An 8,670-nucleotide genomic window follows, 5' to 3' on the forward strand; every position below is an offset into this window, starting at 1 on the left:
GAACCCCCCCCCCCCCCCCCCCCCTCCCGCTCTTATTTAAAGCATAATCTGTTAAAACATTTTCTGAAATATAGCTTGCGGTTAAATACCAAATGAAAATGCCTTTAGAAAACTTTATTTGCACCTAAAGAAAACAAAATGAAATGCAAGTAAAATATAGAAGAAACAAATGTGCACGGTCCCAAAAAAGTACCTTAGGCTAAGAAAAACAAACTGCTGATTATGAAATGACCCAAACAGCACCAATCAGTAACTTTAACAATTTTTATAACAGTTTCCCCTTGGCCAAGTTTCCCTTCTCTATTTATTTATTCATATATATATTTTTCTTTAATCCTCGCCTATCATCCTCTGCATAGCCTCTCATACACAGCAGAGACACAGCAGAGGCAGCTCTCTACACACACTACACCCTCTCATATTTCTCACACACACATGGTAGCTATCCAGTCAACAAGAATGCATTCCTTCACACTATTTATAAAGCATGCTTCCGCCGCACCTTTTTCCTTTATTATTTTCCTTTATTATTTTCCTTCCTAAATTTGTGCTACCTCAAGTTTGTAGATATTTAATGAGAGGGCTACTTCAGACATAGTTCGTCAACACATGTATCGAGAGGTAACTTACAATTAAATTTTTATTCTACAAGCTCACAGTTTCTTTGAACGGACCCAAAAATTCAGCTAGTGCCTTTCCAGGATTTGCGGCCCATCTAAGATCGCCTTCAAGGGCTTTTGTCCAGATCTGTGGCGTCCTAATCCTTATATTATCTTATTCCTTAGCCTTATTAATTTTATTCAAACCAAATGACCCTGGCCAGGGTTACACTCTCTTTTTCCCTTAATCCAATTTGACTATTCCTTAAAGCCTAGTTTCACGCAACAGTAGTTTCCATCCCACATGACTTACGTTTATAAGAATCTGAGGGCCCATATTCTTAATTTTTGCAAAGTTATGAAAGCTCACTTTCCGTTACTCATAGGCTATTCCTTTTTCTTCCTTTTATATCTATCTACCTTTCTTCATTATATTCACACATACCCCTTATTGCGTTGTCCACAACGCAAACAAAATTTAGAACGGACCGGTGTACCCTTTAACGCACACACAGACACACGAACTGACCAGCGCCCACAGTTTATGAGAAAACTCACCATATATGCTAGCTTCTGGAGTGGGAGTCAGCTCGATGTAGCCCGTGATGGAACGATGAATTTAGGGACAACGCGGTCCCATCTGGGGTGCCATTTTCTGTGGTGTCCGAACAATAATGCTGCGATGACGTGTTGAGAAGAAACCCCGCTTGACACTGTTCTTGATCATAAAAGTTTATTAAATCAAGGAGTTCAGCATCAATTACAAGCTCTGCAGTAGCTTGGAGAGTGACCCAGTCCGATGGCCACTCTGTCTCTCTGTACATCAAACAAAGCTTATATAGGATATGTTTAGGTATCTGTTAGGTACCATAGAGGGGTTTGAGTCTGCAAAGTAAAAGGTCAAACCCATAGAAGGGTATAGTACTATTTTCAGGTAACAAAACAAGGGGTTAGAGGTCAAATTCAATAGAATCAATCACTGCTCTCCCCGTAGAAGGTCACTGACCCTCAGTCTTGCTGCTACAGTGCTATTTTGAACTGTTGTGAGTCAAATGCCTAAGTATTGGATACTACAAAACAAAGGTGGAGACGCAGTCGTAGAAAAACAGCCAACATTCTCCAGTTAAAGCCAGTAGCCTCTACTCGCCCATTCAGAATTTCACTGCAAGGCAAGGTGTTCTTGCTTGACACCTTCTGCTACAACTGTTATTACTAGTCCAGCTGTGGTTATTGTTGTTATTATTATCATTGACATTACGATTATTATCATTAACAATGTTAGCATTCACATTACTATAAATATCTGTACCATTATTCATTCAGTCTTAACCAACATTACCTTTGCTGTCTGTACTTCTGTGTATATTGTGTAGGCTGCTCCCCCCTACCTCTCCATCCCTCTCTCCCTCTTTATGGCTATCTCTCTCTTTTGTCTTTTTGTCTCTTTGTAAACTTTTACCAACATGTTTATTTTCAACAAAAATAGACACCAATTAGAATACAAAAGTTTCACCGGAGAGGGTCAGAGATCGATGCAAAATAAAGTCACCAGAACAGAGACCCACGTTGACATGAAGCCATGTAGCAACTGATTTACAACTTCTTTTGGACCTCCTTTTATAGCTCTGTTTCTAAGCATTGTTATCTCTTGGCTCTCTTTCCTGCTGCACCTGGATTCACCATGCTGCAGGTCTTTCATATCTATTCATATTAAAAAATACTCACAAATAGGATAAATCATTGTCACTGCTTGGAGCAAAGACTCACCATGCAGAGAGAGTAACTTTTAAACCTTAAAACATATTAGAACTTGTGTGTATATATAGTGTTTCTTAACGCATATATAAAAAGAGTGGCCAGTAGAGGGGTTTAAACAAGTGACTTAGACTGCACTATATAATAACTTTATCATATGTTAAAAGATTTAGATAGTAAATATTACACTACACTCTCTTGTTCTTGTTCTTTACCTCTCTCTCACTCTCTCTATCTATCTATCTCTCTCCCTCACCCCCAACCAGTCGAGGCAGATGGCCGCCCACCCTGAGCCATGGTTTTTGCTCGAGGTTTCTGCCTCTTAAAAAGAAGTTTTTCCTTGCCTCTGTCGCCTAGTGCTGCTCTTGGTGGGAATTGTTGGGTTTCTGTAAATAATATCACAGAGTACCGTCTAGACCTGCTCTTTTATGAAAAGCACTATATAATTTTTTTTTAATTGAATAGGAGGTTCCCACTATGGAAGATAGGTTTGTATCTACAGTGCATCAGACAAGCTTTTCTGTGTGAACCAGCACTGAACACTGTTGAACTTGGCCCCATCCAGTGAAAATCCTGTGTTTCTGATCAGACAAATTGTTATTCAAAGCAAAGTAATTTTATGTCTTAAAAAATGCCTTAAATTAACTTAATATTGATCTGCTAGAACAGTAAAATGCTACAGCAATAATAATGCATGAATATAATAGTATAGGATCACAGGGACTATTTGTTCTGTATTGACTACTTTTTCTTTTGATATTTAAGTAGACTTACAGATCATACTTGACAATATGGCAAGAGGCCCAAAAGCACTGACTGTAATAGGTCAAATATCTGGTCTCCAAGGCTAATCCTGGCTCAGCTTCTCCGCTGACAAGAAACCCTTTCTTGGCTTCTGACTGTCATCCTCTTTAGTCAGGAGTGCCACAACACAGATCATATTCATCTAAAAAAGTAGAGTAAAGCTTTCAAAGGGAAAACATCACTTGAAACGTTAGCAAAACATAATTACAGTGTTGGGGGATGAAGGAGCGGGTTGGAGATCTGCAGACGGTTACTTTTTTGGTTAAGATGTTGTGGGCTCTTGGCTCGAGGAAGGCAACAGAAAAAGGAAAAAGCCCATGTGTCTGGTGGAGTCATTTCAGAATGAGGATGAGCACACAAAATAAAGTAAATAAAATTAAATGTGATCCAGATAAAGAATTCAAAGTAGCAATTAAAGGAGAACAGTTAAACATAGTGGGATGCTTTTTCTCTAAAATAAAATCAGTCTTGAAAATGAGTCTGTACAGTTGTAAAGATTTATTGGACCTGTTGTAAAAAATACCAAGTGTTGTGGTGGCAGCCCGGCTGATGGTGAGAGTTTATTTCTCATTTTTTCTCGGGCTGTGCCTGCCTCTCTGTGTCTCCTCCTCTCTCCCCGCATGTGCTCTCCCTCTCTCTCTGCTCTTGAGCCCAGCTGACGGTCCAAACCTGCACCTCATTAGCCGCCTCCTCTGCCTGCCACACCTGCCAGCAATCAACTACATCTCTGCCAGTATACCAACCCGGTTCTCCACACAATCTCGGCTTGATCGTCGTTTCTCCTGACCTGGTGCCACTGCATTACTCAAGCCTCTTTGAATCCTGCAAAATTCCTGTTCTCTGTTTTCCCTGTGATTAACCCTGTCTGTCTGTCTGCTTTTCCCCAGGTTCACTCACCTCCGTCCACCGTCGTGTCAGCTGGGCTTGCCTACCTTCCCTCTCCCCTCGGGTGTCCTCCACGGCGTCCTCCCTGCTCCCCCTCGCTCCTCACCAATCTGCCTGCCACCACACTCCTCCAACCCCCTCTCCGGTCAGTTCTCCCATGACTCCTCTCCTCCTTGAACCCGGGCTCCCCTCTGCTCCCTTGCCTCAACCTCCTCTGCCCCACCTGCTTCTCAGTCCTCCGTGCCCTCAGCCCCTTTTCCCCCTAATAAAACCTGTTTCAATCCGAGCGTTGCTTTTGGGTCCGTTCTGTCCAGCTCATAACACCAAGTCCTCAAACTACATAAAAGGAAGGAGTCGCTTTAAGTAAAGCATGTAACCAATTACATATTTCATAAGATATATAAAGAGCAGGGAGTCCTTTACGTCTCTACTGTCAGACAAAACTACAGTATTGGATGATTCTGACGATGTTCTATGACATTTTTCCATCCATTGCTGACATTTTAAATATTCTTCCTATTTAGTATGTCACCACATATAGCAACTTATGGTATGGTTCACATTTGGGAAAGATTAATATTGCAGCAAAAAAAATATGATTGAGGTATGGTAAGGGTTAGGCAATTAATGGCTGGGTAGGCAATGTCTTTCTATAACACTTTTTGTCATATTTGTTGAAACTGTCTTTACAAACTAATACATATTAAAAAGGTAGGTGCTCTGAACAAGAGAGGGGAAAAAACTAGTGTCTGTAGTCCTCATAGTGCTGCAATAAACACATACAGTCGTTCCATTAGGACCGAATGTTGCTGGGTGACACAATCTCGTTACCATGATTACCAGCCCTGCTGCTACATGACCTGCCTACATGCGCGCACCCGCAAGCTTTCCCAGGCCTGAAGAGGTGAGACCGTGTTTTACAGTCTAGGTGCTAGGCACAGGGAAAGTCAATGGTCTGTGTATCATCCGATCATTCACTTATTTCATTTAATCTGGCAAACCAAAATCGAATCAACATTTTGTTTTTCTTTATGTACCAAATATGAAACTGATTTGTTTGTTCCCTTGCTTTCAGCTCTAAACGGGAAATATGATAAACAAGGGAAACAAAATGAAATAATTGGTTGAATTTACGTTTCTTTGTTTTTCTTTTTTGTTTCAACATTTCCCACGGTGCCGTCAATTCTGATTCGAGCATGCGCAGTGGATAATCTGCAACCACGTGGAACAAGCCTACAAAGCAGTGTCCCTCAGTGCTGAGGCTGTATGGCTGCATCCTGGAGCCTTCTGTCTCATGCTGTCTTGTCTCATGCCCTCCCGCCTGGTGCCATCCATAAGCTTCTACGTTGCAAAATAAAAGTCCAGGGACAGCCATTTGCCTTATTCTGGTACATTGTATATTTATGTGTTATCAATGTGCAGAATCCCTGTCAAATAAGCCTGGAAAAAAAAGAGTATGTTGTATCTCTGTTATCCTTATTGGGCTACACAAATAGATATTACTCTGTGATATTATCGTGTCTCAGCTGGCAGACTTTGTCCCCAAAAAATAAGGACCACAGGGCTAAATGACTCCAGACCCATCGCCCTGACCTCTGTGGTAATGAGATCCTTTGAACGCCTTGTGTTGTCCCACCTTAAATCCATCACATCAGTGGTGGGAGAGTGACCATCTGGCCAGAACAGTCTGGAGCTCAACGCTCTGAAGACAGTGGAGATGGAAGTGGACTTCAGAAAGCATCAAGCCCCACCCTCCCCCATTATCCTGTGTGAATCCCCAGTTGCCACTGTGGAGTCCTTTCTGCTTCCTGGGCACCATCATCTCCCAGGACCTCAAGTGGGAGCTGAACATCACCTCCCTCACAAGAAGGTCCAGCAGAGGATGTATTTCCTGTGGCAGTTGAAGTCCAACCTGCCAAAGACAATGATGGTGCACTTCTACACCGCCATTATAGAGAGTCCATCCTCACTTCCTCCATCACCATCTGGTATGCTGCTGCCACTGCCAGGGAAAAGGGCAGGCTGCAGCGTATCATTCACTCTGCAGAGAAGGTGATTGGCTGCAATCTTCCATCACTTGAGTACCTGTATGTCTCATGGTCACAAACTGTTTCAGACTCTCCCCTCTGGCTGCGGTCAAGGTCAAGACCAAAACCTCTCGCCACAAAAACAGCTTCTTCCCATCTGCAGCTAGCCTCATTTACAATGCCGGGTCCCCCACCGACGCCCCCCCCCCCCCCCCCCCCCCCCCCCCCCCCTTCAAATAATACAAATGTCTGCACATGTAAATATTATTTAATTTCATTTAATTTCATATCATGCACAAACTTGGCATCCCAAGTGAAAAAGAAGCACTTTTTTTGGATGCACTTTTTGTTTGTTTGTACTATACTAAGTGTATATTAAATGTGTTATTTTGGAACAACTTAAAGTATGTTAAGTGTCATTTTAGAAATACTTAAAGTCAACTTTAAGATAATTGCAATATATTTTAATATACTTAGCTGTGTTAAAATGGACCTATTTTAAGTACCGCTACTGTAATTTAAATATACTTTTTTAAATTTAACTTAAAATACCCTTTTGTGCTATACTTTTTTTATTTGCATTTCAGCACATTAGTAATTTATTACTATTATACTCCAAGAGCCACTATTAATATCTTGGGAAGCTGCTTTATGAAACCATTCAGTATGAGAATAATTCATTTTTAATGCATTAAAAATATCTTGCAAAATGCCCTTTTAGCATAATAATAAAAAACAGTATTTTACAACACACACACAACACTTGACAACAAAAAAAATTTAATTTTGTGTATATTACAAAAATAAATTCCTGTACATTAAAAGGTACAGCAGCATGTATCACATCTTGACCAAAATACCTTCAAATAAAAATAAAATCAGTAAAATGATGACATATGTTAAGTATTACTGAAAAGTACACTATACACATCCCATCATTAATGTTACCCATGGTAGTCCCTCATACGGTTCGGACTCTGGGCAAGCCATCCCTCTTCTGACACTATATGCGGCCAAAGGCGAGAGCAGTCACCCTGCCAAGATTCAAACACAGGTCTACAGGGTACCAAACATGCAACTTTGAGAGCAATGCCAAAGAGCCAGGCTCGTTGGTATGGCAGTCCAAGCGCTTACTCAACTGTAGTGAGGTAGTCCGTCACAAGCATACAGTACAAATGGTGGAACCAAACTTTACACTTAAAAATGTCACAATCCTTATCCTTGGAGTGGAGGGTCGGTTATCTTTTTGTAGGACTGCATTTTCTGTGACTGCAGACATTATGGGAATAATTTGGAAACTTCTTTATCACACAGCATCTGTGGAAGGGAAAAGGAAATATTTTGTCTATATGAAAGCAATATTACCTCTAATTAATTAACAACCATTGTCTGATTTTTTATTTTGTTTAAAGTTGCTGAAACACAATATGACATCATGTCTAACTGTTCTGATGCTAACTGTTTAGGTTCAGGTGCAGTGTTTTCCACAGAATGACAACGTAAATGTAACGGGGGAGGGGGCGACTTTAGCAGATGATATGCCAAATTTCACTTCCAAATACTGCTTTTAAACGCTATAATTTTCTTTGTGGGGTAAATGATTTGAAATATTTCATGAAAGTTTAGAATAGTTTAGAGCTGTTGATATTTTATTAGCTACAGATTTAGCAATAAATATGTGGTGATAACCGCAACTGATCAATGAGCACAGCAAAGTGTCTGAAAAGGTCCTATACAGGTGGATGCCATGTCCACCTCTTTTCTCAGCATAAAAAGGGCTTTACCACACGCGAGGTGCATCTAATTCTCGGCAGGCAGGCAGAATTCGTCACAACACCCGGCGCTTCAAAACCTCACCATGATATCACATCACCATGACATAACATTACCTCGCGGGAGCAAGGCGGTGGCAGGCAGCGAGTCTGGCGCACACGGTTATTTTTCTCTGGCTGCACAAAGTTGCAACCACCCGCCTGATCATTGTTCTAAGCTCACAGTAAGCTCACGCAGTCTACCGGAGGTAGATTGTGTCTGACGGCGCTGTTTTTATACCCCGCCCCCGCATTCGCCTGCATCTCACGTTACACTAGCCTATCAAATCGGCGAAAGTCAGCCGCAGTCATCTCGAACGCACCTATTGATTACCAATTATGAATAGCGTGCTATCTTCGACAGCCGTAGGCTCATTCTAAAGTTAACATACACTCACCTAAAGGATTATTAGGAACACCATACTAATACTGTGTTTGACCCCCTTTCGCCTTCAGAACTGCCATAATTCTACGTGGCATTGATTCAACAAGGTGCTGAAAGCATTCTTTAGAAATGTTGGCCCATATTGATAGGATAGCATCTTGCAGTTGATGGAGATTTGTGGGATGCACATCCAGGGCACGAAGCTCCCGTTCCACCACATCCCAAAGATGCTCTATTGGGTTGAGATCTGGTGACTGTGGGGGCCATTTTAGTACAGTGAACTCATTGTCATGTTCAAGAAACCAATTTGAAATGATTGGAGCTTTGTGACATGGTGCATTATCCTGCTGGAAGTAGCCATCAGAGGATGGGTACATGGTGGCCATAAAGGGATGGACATGGTC

The 8,670-nt window shown here is 41.5% G+C and overlaps 2 protein-coding genes and 1 long non-coding RNA gene across 4 annotated transcripts in view; 2 read left to right on the forward strand and 1 right to left on the reverse strand.

The window, feature by feature from the left end:
- The window catches only part of LOC123972449, a 13,305-nt gene extending 8,976 nt beyond the window's left edge, over positions 1–4,329 (forward strand). The window contains exons 2-3 of one of the 2 annotated variants that reach the window (XR_006825413.1): positions 3,814–3,948; positions 4,046–4,329. This is a non-coding gene — a long non-coding RNA (uncharacterized LOC123972449). Of the gene's footprint in view, positions 1–2,756; positions 3,949–4,045 lie in introns of those variants that run through there. The other variant, XR_006825412.1, reaches the window with a different exon arrangement.
- Positions 1–8,670, forward strand: part of LOC123971238 (NLR family CARD domain-containing protein 3-like) — a 427,855-nt gene that overhangs the window by 252,761 nt on the left and 166,424 nt on the right. The gene's annotated exons all lie outside the window — the stretch shown is intronic.
- LOC123971220 (NACHT, LRR and PYD domains-containing protein 12-like) overlaps positions 1–8,670 on the reverse strand; it is a 524,333-nt gene that overhangs the window by 115,728 nt on the left and 399,935 nt on the right. The gene's annotated exons all lie outside the window — the stretch shown is intronic.

This window comes from Micropterus dolomieu, linkage group LG01 (assembly GCF_021292245.1).
Source record: "Micropterus dolomieu isolate WLL.071019.BEF.003 ecotype Adirondacks linkage group LG01, ASM2129224v1, whole genome shotgun sequence".
In the NCBI taxonomy this organism is placed as follows: domain Eukaryota; kingdom Metazoa; phylum Chordata; class Actinopteri; order Centrarchiformes; family Centrarchidae; genus Micropterus; species Micropterus dolomieu.